The sequence below is a fragment of the Ipomoea nil genome, unplaced genomic scaffold (genome assembly GCF_001879475.1).
Source record: "Ipomoea nil cultivar Tokyo-kokei standard unplaced genomic scaffold, Asagao_1.1 scaffold2965, whole genome shotgun sequence".
In the NCBI taxonomy this organism is placed as follows: domain Eukaryota; kingdom Viridiplantae; phylum Streptophyta; class Magnoliopsida; order Solanales; family Convolvulaceae; genus Ipomoea; species Ipomoea nil.
Window position 1 is genome coordinate 432,501 of NW_017619393.1, and position 11,682 is coordinate 444,182.

General features: G+C 40.6%; 1 long non-coding RNA gene across 1 annotated transcript in view; it reads left to right on the forward strand.

Annotated features, from left to right (window-relative positions):
* LOC109162933 overlaps positions 1–10,448 on the forward strand; it is a 15,553-nt gene extending 5,105 nt beyond the window's left edge. The window contains exon 3 of the long non-coding RNA XR_002051177.1: positions 10,342–10,448. This is a non-coding gene — a long non-coding RNA (uncharacterized LOC109162933). The remainder of the gene's footprint in view (positions 1–10,341) is intronic.
* The last annotated feature ends 1,234 nt before the right edge of the window (positions 10,449–11,682 follow it).

The window sequence follows — 11,682 nt, forward strand, 5'->3', positions numbered from 1 at the left end:
TGAGGCTCGCAATGATAGTGGACTTTCTAAAGTTTTTCCTCACGAGCCTCATCACGTCACTAGCCTCATCACGCTTGAAAGTTTGCAAATTCTTATAATCTATAATTTCGATTTACTTTCTTCATAACCGGTTGATGATCAGATTGATTCAGACAATCAATTACGACCCACACAAGGTCAGTACCCAGTCTACAAAGGTTTAGTGGATTGTTGAAGTCGGAGAGCCATGCATCCTGAAGTCCAATGAAATCCCTTCAATGGAGAGCTAACTCTGATGCAGTCCACTTCACTGACGCAGTCTCACGTTGTTCCCACAACTGAGTGATCTTCGCATCCACTGTTTTAGCACAGCTGATTCTTCTCAAGTTCATCTTCGAAATTACCATGAACTTTAGGTCTACTTATAAAAGATCAGTCTTTAGTGAATCTCTTGAAATCTTTTTGAATCTGCTCTCTCCATAAATAACTCTGGTTGGAATATGTAGCAAGACTTGTAAAGAGAATCAAACCCATTCTTTAAGGAGATTTCGTCCACACCTACAGAGGTGATTCGCCGATTGTCTTTCTAGAAATATCACCTTATAAACGCGTCTGCCAGCACACACTAACTTCCTTAATAGGTCTTTGACGGCTTTGATCTAGAGACGCTTCAGTTGGCTTCTCTGATCAATCAATCTTCTTTAGTCTTCAAACATGATTAGACCCTATACTAAAGCGTATCTTAATTTGCCATAATAATATTGTCAATTACATGTTGGGGCTTTTCCTAAAAATAAAAAAAATTAACAACGCTCATGACTAGGGGTTTCATAGTGTGCCAAAGCCCGCGGGTCAAACCTAAACCGCCTCGCAATGGGGCAGGTTAGAGCCTAACGTTTTTGACTTGCGATGACAGGCCACACGGGTTAGCCTACGGCTTCCCAACCCGCGGGCTTTCTAGCAGCACATAGAAAAAGTCATCACATGCCAAGTCGGTCAACAAGGGCAACAAACCCATGACTGAGTACAATCCACTAACAACACGCACTATTCCTTACAATGTTAGTCTCACCATTGGCTAATCACCCCGCATAGCTACTGTCGTGGCTAAGAAGAATGAGGTAGAAAAGAGGAAGTGGAAGATGACTGATGGGGTCAATAAAAGGAGCTAATCGGACTCCACGTGCGCATCCTCCCCTGAGCAAGGCAGCAAAAGGTCACCATCGCTATGGCACAAGCAAACGACTTGGAGGCTACTTGGCCAGACAAACAAAAGGCGTAGTGGTCATTGAAGATTTCTAGGAGGCCTTTACGACTGCCATCACCGATTAGTCGATTACAAACTGTCAGATAGCTTCTATCTGGACGCCCTGGAGGATGCTAAGTGGATGAGAAAATACTATGCAGCGCTGGGCAAATAGTGGTTGGACACCAAGGATGGGGTCGTGCACGCCTTGAAAACTAATGCATAGGAATGCAGGACATGTAGGCCACTATCAACAACGCCCTCAAGGGCTAGGATTCATCTATCACACCAGTCGATTATGAGGTTCCCGTAGTGTCCGGACCCTATGCCGCAAACGAACTAACCATCCCCACACAAGACCAGGGGGGCAGAGGATATTAAACAAGTGGTTGACTCTAAGCAGCAACAAAGAGGGCAATAAAAGCAGATCCCCATGGATCACGACTGCCTAAACTCTACCACTAACCTTCAAGTGTTAACTTACCTCGCCAACCTAGTCATACCAATCACCAAGCTCAAAACCAGCAAGCAGGTCACATTAGTCAGTCTTTCTTCACATATCAATGTCAATGAGGATGAAGAAGATCAAGTAGACTTTACCTAGCTAACCAGGTGTAACAGGTGGACCAAGTGGCGATAACCTCTAGACTAGCGGAATATGCTCTAGCCGAGTACCCTAATGCCAACACATCTTGTAATAATATACCTGTCGCCTCAAAATTTGCTTATGCTCAATCATATATAAATTATCATTTTCTTGATATAAATTAAATATAATCCTTAATGATTAATATTATGATTTGACATTTTTTAAGTCAATAGGTCGGTAAGCTAATTGAAGTTGCGTGCGGGTCGGTAAGCTAATTGAAGTTGCGTGCGGGAAATGGTTCAATTGACTTGACCTAACGGCATATGTTTGGAAGTTTGGTTGAGAATTACGTTTATAAAATGTTGTTGAATTGGTCAATTTCTTTATTTAATTCATTCTTATTTCTGTGAAATAGAATTCCGTGAGAGGATAAATTCCTAATTAAAAAAAAAAAAAAAACAGTAATCATTTTGCATCCCTTTTGTTATTAAAATTAGCTATTCCCATTAATCATAGATTTGACTTTTTTTTAGAAAACACTGCACCCAGTTTTACCATTTTTATATATCTTTTTAATATTATTGGTCATCATACAACATAATATGAGAAAATAAATGAATAATATTATCCATATGGCCAATGACCTTGTGATCTAGTGACACGGTTTTTTATATGAAGGTCATGGGTTCGAGCCTTAATGATGTGACATTGATTCTTTGTGCTTCAGTATGATACTGCATTGTAACAGATTCGGTAATATTAAAAAAAATGCATAATTTTTTTTTATTTAACATAGAAGGGGAGACCCAAGAACAAACGTAAGATATTAACAAATACAAACTTGGCGCCAGGATGGCATGCCGTCAAGATCGTCTAACAAAAACTTAAGAATATCATTTGGAGGGTTCTCCAGGACATGTAAGCCACGAGGGAAGTGACTAGCCATGGTAGCAAGGGCATCAGCCAAGCAGTTCTGCTCCCTGGGCACAGAGATAGCCCGCCACTGGTCACAAAATTTGAGCTCTTGTCTACATGCAGTAACAAGGTTGCAGATCACCTTGTTAGGAATGGAAGAGTCTGTCAAACATACTATCATCTCACTGGAGTCACATTCGAGTATCAGCTGTTCGAGGCCTTTGTGATTAGCTAACTGAATGCCTCTAAGCAGTCCCCAAGCTTCTGCTTCGAGAGGAGAGCAAATGCCAATATTATGTACGAAACCAGACAGCCACAGGCCATTGTTATATCTAATTGAGCTTCCACAGCTGGCCTTGTATGAGAGCTGGTTAACTGCACCATTTGTGTTTACTTTCACCCAACCAGCCTGGGGTCTGAACCAAGTGAGGTTCATCCAGACACAACTGGCACCCGAAGTAACTTTCAACCGAGCTCTATCAAAAGATCTCTTACTGTGAATTCCATTTGGGTCTTGATCCAAGAAACCTTGACATGGAGAGGAATAAATTTGCTGTTGAAAATGGCCTTATTACACCGCTTCCAGATCCACCATAAGGTGATAGCAAAGAGCGCCTTACAATCACATGGGTAGCGGCTCTGATTCTTGCTTTTGAGACCATGCTCAAGCCAGTCGGTGAATGTCAAGCTCTGAAGCTGGTCACGAGCCCTAGGGAGTATTAAGCTCCAAACTGCATCGGCTTCTGGGCATTTTCTTAGAACATGTTCTGTATCTTCTATGGCCGCTTGGCATAACTGACACCTATTACTACTGGACAACCCACATCTGAACCTCAACGAATTTGTCATGAGTTTGTTGTGTCTAGCGAGCCAGACAAAGAAGCGAACTCGATTTGATACTTTCAACTTCCAAATACTGTTCCACTTCACTGTGCCCACAGAGTTAAAAGAGCAAGATGCTAAGTCATAGGCCGAACTAACGGAGAAGATGCCTGAGGGTTCGCTCTTCCACCCGAACGAATCATCTTCTTCCGAATTTCTACACACCATAACAGCAGCTAACTTTTCTAGGAAGGTGCTAGGTAGAACCTGATCCAGTTCCTCCCATTTCCAGCCAAACGTTTCATCCCAATAGCTTGCTACAGTCTTGTACAACTCAGGCAGAGGGAGAGGGTCAGAAATTACTTCTTTAAGGGGAAAATCTGCCAGCCAAGTATCTAACCAAAAACGGGTATCTTTCCCATTCCTAACAATCCTCTTAACGCCTTTGCGAAGGATGTATCTTGATATGAGGATGCCTTTCCAGAGTGGTGACATATTCCTCTTAGGCTGCTGAGGATTCCTTTCCAGAGTGGTGACATATTCCTCTTAGGCTGCCAAGGGACAAAGTCATCAGAAGAGATAGAATATTTGGCCTTGAGCAAGCGAATCCATAAGCAGTTTTCATTTTGTAGGATTCTCCAGCCAAGTTTAGCCATAAAAGCATGATTCATTTGCTCAAGTTTCTTCAGTCCAAGACCTCCATTATCTTTGCTTAATGTCACAGTATCCCAGTTCACAAGCTGGACCTTCTTCGTCCCAGTAGAGCTACTCCATAAAAAGCTCCTTATTAAGTGATCCAAAGTTTTCAAGACTCCTGCTAGCAGAATAATGGATTGTATCGAATTGTAAGGAATAGCCGAGATGATGGACTTAGCCAGAGCATGCCTACCCACAAGCGAGAGTGTTTTTGCTTTCCACCCTGCTAGTTTGGATTGAACTCTCTCAATAATCCCCGCAAAAGAATCATTTTTTAGCCTCCCATGTATAGAGGGAACACCAAGGTATCTACCCATATCTTCCACTCTTGGTATGCCAAAATTGATTGAAATGGATGCTTGAAGGTCTTGGGAAATATTCCTTGAGAAGAACACTGAGGATTTCTGATGATTGATTCTCTGGCCCGAGCTATTGCAGAAGGATTCCAGACATCTTTTCATCACGGTGGCCTGTTCCAGTGACGCTTCGCCAAACAAGATCAAATCATCTGCAAAGAAGAGATGAGTAATGTTAGGGGACTGAACCGACATCTTAAAGCCTTTCCATTCTCCAAGATTTATAGCGTGATTAATTATATGGCTGAGTCTTTCAATGCAAAGTACAAAAAATAGGGGCGAGATTGGGTCTCCCTATCTAATTCCTCGGCTCGGGTGAAACAAGTCAGAGAGCTCTCCATTCCATTTGATTGCCATCCGGGGAGTCGTTACACAGGCTAGAATGCTGCACATCCACTGTTGATTGAAGCCAATGGTTTGCAAAGTGTCTTCAATAAAGCTCCACGATAACATGTCATAAGCTTTTTCTAAATCAACCTTGAGAATCATCCATCCTGTAGAACCTTTTTATGATGCATAGAGTTAAGGACTTCCTGAAAAACAAGGATGTTATCTACTATTTGACGATCAGGAACAAAGCTAGACTGATGAGGGCCAACGAGAATTTTAGAGATGCTCTTGAGACGATTGGTCATGGTTTTTGTCAATAGTTTGTAAGCAACATTGCATAATCCTATTGGTCGGAACTGCTTGACAGAATCTGGAGATGCCACTTTTGGAATAAAGGAGATAATAGTATCAGTGCACCCCTCAGGTAAGATGCCATCTGCAAAAAAAAAAGGCCAAAGCAAAGTCAGTAAGGGCAACTCCTATTACTTCCCATGAGCTTTGGTAAAAGCGTGCATTAAAACCATCCAGGCTGGGGGCTTTGGAGAGGGTCATGTCAAACATGGCTTGCTTGATCTCTTCCTTTGTAAATGGCTTATTGACTTCAACCCAAATTGCAGGAGCCAGAGATGGAAAACCATTAGTTGGAGATGCCTGCGGGGATAGGGAGTTATCAGCTGTAAATAATTGAATGAAAAAATTCTTCACATGGTTCTCGATACTGGGAGCATCTGTTAACAAGGAGCCATCAGCATCCTTGAGTACACAAGTTCTGTTAGAGCTATTCTTGATGGCAGTCGCCAAGTGGTAGAAGTGAGAATTACAATCGCCCGAAGCAATCCAATCCTCTCTAGATCGTTGAAACCAAAAAAGCTCCTCCTGATAAAACACTTCCACCAGATCTTGTCGTAACTTCTTCTCCAGTTTTAATAGATCTGGTCTAGTCTGGAATGCAAGGCTTCTCTGAACACCACTCAGTCTGGCCAGAATTTTTTTTTTTCTGGTAAAAGATATTGCCAAAGACATTTTTATTTCTCAGTATGTGCGCGATCAAAGCCCTTTGGTCTAGAGAGTTAGAGCTTTAGCAACATTCCTCAAGTTCAAAGCCCAAGTGTGTGTCCTTGTCCCAAGATTGTCTTACTACATCCTGGAAATTAGGGTGGGTGCCCCAAGCCATAATAAATCTAAAAGGATTCTGCCTTCTCACTAAAGTTGATGAACACGTATTAATGAGCAGAGGTGAATGATTAGATTCTACAATAGGGAGGTGTTCAACCAAAGCTGATGGGAATTTTAACTTCCAAGTGGTGTTAGCCAGAGTTCTATCCAGCCCCGCACCTTTGAATGTCAAGGAACTAGAGCCCCTCATCCAAGTAAACCTCGAACCTGCAAAACCAAGATCAACTAGACCTTCCCGGAATATCCAATCATTAAAGTCAGAACTTCTAGATATAGAGAAGTTATCCTGGTTGCTGACTTCCTCCTGGAAAGTTACTGAATTAAAATCACCAGCAATGAGCCAAGGAAGAAGAACATCAATATCTTGCCCAGAGAGATCTGCCAATAAGTTCCTTCTCAAATACTGATTCGGGCTCCCATACACCACGGTGAACAGCCATGGCTCAGACAGATTATCAGCTACCTGCATAGAGATGAATTGAGGATGAGTGGTGATGATTTCAACCTTAATAACATCGTTCCAGAACACTCAAATACCCCCGGAGAAACCATAGGCCTCAACTCTTATCCAATCACTAAAACCTAGACTATTACATATTCTATTAGCATGGTCCCCCAATACTTTGGGTTCCAGCAGACAAATAATAGATGGGTTATGCACCCGAATGAATTGCTTAATGGCACGGAGAAATGACTTTGACGCCGCCCCTTGACAATTCCAGACCATAATAAACATAAACACAGGGAGGATGGGGAACAGAGCGCTTAAGAGCGCGAGCTGCCCGCCCCAGCCGATCCCAACAGGCTAGAAGATTCCATAACCAAATCCATTGGCACAACAGGTAAAATTGAGATTAACGAAGGAGCTTCCTTGTCAGGAGGTTCCGTGTGTGAGAAAGGTACTTCCTTGTCGGGATAGATATTCTTGAAGGCGTCACCAATACCATCCATTGCAGATGGCCACGGTTGATCGATAGTATGTTGTACCACCATTGTTGAGATATTAAGTCCATTATTGAACCCTCCAACCATCGTATGTTCGGGTTGAGCTGCAGCGCGGTTGGGACCCCACCCTCTGCCTCGACCTCTGAAAGAACACCGACCAGCAACCTGGGGTTGTCTCGGCACGTCGAGATGGTCTCCACCAGGAACTCCAGCATCCCTCCCCTGACCACGCGGAGTCTGGGCAGATCTGTAGTTCGTCCTAATTTTGGGAAGGGGCGCGCTTGGTTGCTGCAACTCTGCAATTCCTTCATGTGTCTCTTGAGCCATCCCTGTCCCATCTTCATTCATCCCAACCAAGGTGGCAAATCGGGAATGGGTGTCAACTGCCCCAGGAGATGATGCTTTGTTCTGCGGAGATGGAAGCCGACTACCACTAGGATTTCCGGAAGCATTTCTATTGCCACCTCTGTCAAAGGTTCTTCTCTATTTGCGCGCTACCAGCATCCACGAGCCATATTCTCCTTGGGCTTCTGAACAGTCTCTGTTTGCATAGCTTCTATAGGAATGGCACCTTCACCAGTAGAAACATCAGCACTAGTCTCCTTCTTACCACATTGATCCATTCGATGGCCATATAGACCACACTTGAATCAAACCGAATGAAATCCTTCATATTCAATTGGGCATTCCTCCTCATTCAGGACAAATTTGGCCGTCAATAGCTTAGAAATATCTACCTCAATGCAAACTCTGGCAAACTTGCCTTTGGATATAAGACTTGTTGTTTTGTCAATCTTTACAGGCCGGCCAATGCTTTTCCTTATTTTCTTGAAGAAATCCTCTTCGAAATATTTGACGGGTATAACAGGGAAGCGAACCCAGACGAGGAGTTTATTCATTTTATTTTTCTTGGGGATGAAATTGGTTTCCATTCTTGGACTACAATATAGTGTCCCATAATCACCCAAGGCCCTCATATTTCGCAACATCATAATCTCTTTTGGATTCAAACCTGGCAATGAAGTAATCTTGATCCAACGCAATGAGGTCAAAGTGAGACTCCGACCTCCACATCCTCTGCAACCTCTGAAGTAGAAAAGAGTAGTTCACCGTCCTGCCCTGCAACGTAATATTATTTTTTAATTTTAAAGTAATATCAACTAATTTTTAAGAAAATCATTCATAACATTCATATTATATCGAAAAGTTCTGCAATGCATTTTTTTAGCAAGTGTTTTGAAAAATGAAAGAAATGAGAAATATAATTTTTTTAATACTAATGACTCTATTACATAGTCAATATCCCACCCCCGTGGTTTGATCTTGTGACCTTACCTCAAGGGGCACCACAGATGTGCCATCTGAAAACAAGGTGCTTGGCAAATGAGAAATATATATAATAATGATGATAATATTTATAACTAATAATTAGAGTTAGTAAATATGGTATGATTAATTATTAATTTCATAATATTTCCATTTATATTAGGAGGAGATTATGCTTACATTAGCAAGATAAAATAATACTCCGTATTTAATAAATATGCTAGATGATTATGTATAACAATATAAATTAATTTGGTATTTGACATGCACTAATAGTAACAATGTAAGCATAATCTTATTCGCATGGGTAGCTCAATTGGTCATAGAGGTGAAAAGTTGGAAGAATGACCAAGGATCGAGTTTCAGCAGTGGTAGTGTGGGAGCTATCCATCAAAGTGAGGGGGGTGGTCTAGCCTCTTGCTCTCTCAAGTTAGAGTCCAACCTTTTGGAATAATGTAAGCATAATTTTATACAATATATATTAATACTATAATCCAATATATACTACATTATAGCAGAGTCAGTAGTACTCAAAAAAAATAATACAGAGGATTGATGCCATCATACCTATATAATTGTGTTGTATTCAATAATAATGTTTGAGAGTACAGGGAGCGAATATATAGAGATGCTAGATAGAATCCTAGTCTAATAGTCCTAATATAGTCCTAATATTCCCCCTCAAGCACAAGGTTGGCTAGCCAAAACATTGAGCTTGTCACGGCGAGAGACTTTGTGAAAATATCTGCTAGTTGATCCTTGGTTGAAATAAAGTGCACTTCTAACTCCTTTTTGGCTACTTTATCGCGAACAAAATGATAGTCAATCTCAATGTTCTTTGTGCGGGCATGAAACACTGATTGGCACATAAATAAGTAGCTCCCAAATTATCACACCATAGTCGAGAAGGAGACGCAGGCGGGATGCCGTTTCATGTAACAGAGAAACGAGCCATGTAACTTCTGCAGATACATCAGCGAGTCCCTTGCATTCTGCTTCAGTCGAAGAACGTGCCATAGTCCGTTGCTTCCGACAAACCCAAGATATAAGATTACTGCCCAAGAACACAGTAAAGCCACTAGTAGATTTGCGGTCATTCGGATCTTCATACTACTAATTTCATTTCTCATCTCTTGAATGGTTGCTTTTAAGGATGTTTCAAAATGTTCTCTTTGAATTGCTAACGCCTCAGCAACTGCTTTCTTAATCATATCTTTTACTTCTGGTGTAGGCTGGCTTTGACCACGTTTTGCAGGACCAAAGTAGCTTTTTAAGCCATGTGCTCTACCCACGGCACTAACACGTCCGCAATGCTCATCTGTACCTATGGCATTAGACAATATATCTTGTCTACCGGACTCAACAAATTCTCCTTGAGAAGCTTACAATGATAGAAAATCCTAACATATAAAAACAATATTTAATAATGATTACTAGCTATCTTAATAATTTTGAAAATGATAACATATTACTTACAATCTTTTCCACGACCATTCTAGTCGCTTCGTTGTTAATATTTCCTGATTTGTTCATTCTTGCCCTCTTCCACTTTTCATGTCTAGATGGACGAGATGGAGGAGAAACTATTGACGATGGATCTAAACTTGCAGCTTCTTCTTGTTCTTTCATTTTCTCATCCATCACAATCTTCTCCAATCTCTTATAGTCTCCTCGGGCTAAATGATGTGGATGAACATTCTTACTCTGTACCTCTTGATGTTTCTTTCTTGATTCTTACACAAAAAGAAAACATTAAGTAATAATATATCTTTAATATATTTGAGTTAATAAATAATTGATAGAAAAATAATAATATATACCTCAAACTCTGCAGTTTTACGAAGCTCCAAGTACTTTTTCCATGTATTTGGATCAACGAATGTGTATTTTTCACATGGAATATTGTTTATTGGGTCTTCATTATTGAATATAAAGTCTCTATTCAGTCTACTCTTGCATAGTGCTCTTTTCATCTTGTTTTTTTGTATAAAAAGAAAATCCATTTATATCATATCCAGTATAACATATGACTTGCATACAAGGACCATGAGCTAACCATCGTACTGTTTCAGAATAGTTAGCAGCACTCAGAACTTTATTCTTGAACCAACTAATAAAAGTACGATTATGTTCGCTCACAATCCACATGTCTCGTGTCTTGTGCTCATCTAAATATGGCTCGACTTCACTTGTATTATGCAAGATATACAAATGTGCTTGCTCAATATCTTCACGAGGCATACTGGCTACTTTACGTCCTCGAGTACCTTTCCCAGCACTTCTTCCTCCATGTCGATACTTTGAAAGACCAATAGCTTCTACCCCCGCCAAATATTCAGTACAAAATTCAGTTACCTCCTCAGCAATATAGCTTTCAACAGTAGATGCTTCTGGTCGATATCGGTTCCTCACATAACCTTTTAAGACTTTCATGTACCGTTCAAATGGGTACATCCACCTCAATAAACAGGACCGCACTGTCTAATCTCTCGCACCAGATGTACAACCAAATGAACCATGACATCAAAAAATGACGGTGGAAAATACATCTCCAACTGACACAATGTAACAATAATGCCATTTTGCAATTCATCTAGTTTGTCTGGATCAATCACTTTTCCACATATAGCATTGATAAAGAAACAAAACCTTATAATAGTATATCTCAACTTTTTTCGCAATATACCTCTAACAGCCATTGGCAATAGTTGCTGCATTAAGGCATGACAATCATGAGATTTCAATCCCACCAATTTAAATATTGCATATTCACAAGTGTTCAAATATTTGATGAGTACCATTGTGGTACCTTGACTCCACGTAAACACTCACAAAAACTTATTTTCTCCTTTCTTGATAAAGTATGAGCAACTGTAGGCAAATATGTCTTCTTATCCCCTTGGCGTGGAGCTAATGTAGCTCGTATGTTCATTTCAATCAAGTCTAATCTAGCATTGAGTCCATCTTTAGTCTTACCTTTTATATCTAAAAGAGTTCCAACAAGACTATCACACACATTTTTCTCCACAAGCATCACATCAATACTATGTCTCACATCTAATGTCTTCCAATATGGAAGATCAAAAACATATGGATTTCTTTTTCCATGGACTCTTTTCATTTGGAGGTACCTCAACATTAGCTCTTGACCTCTTACCTCTTTGAGATTTAAGCTTTTGAGTTTTACCAAAAGTAACATTTATACCTTTTACACGTTCATAAACTTCAATCCCAGTCAGTGGTTGTGGAGCATCTGTATAGTCTTGTTGCCCATTGAAAGCTTTTTTTAATCTCCTGTAAGG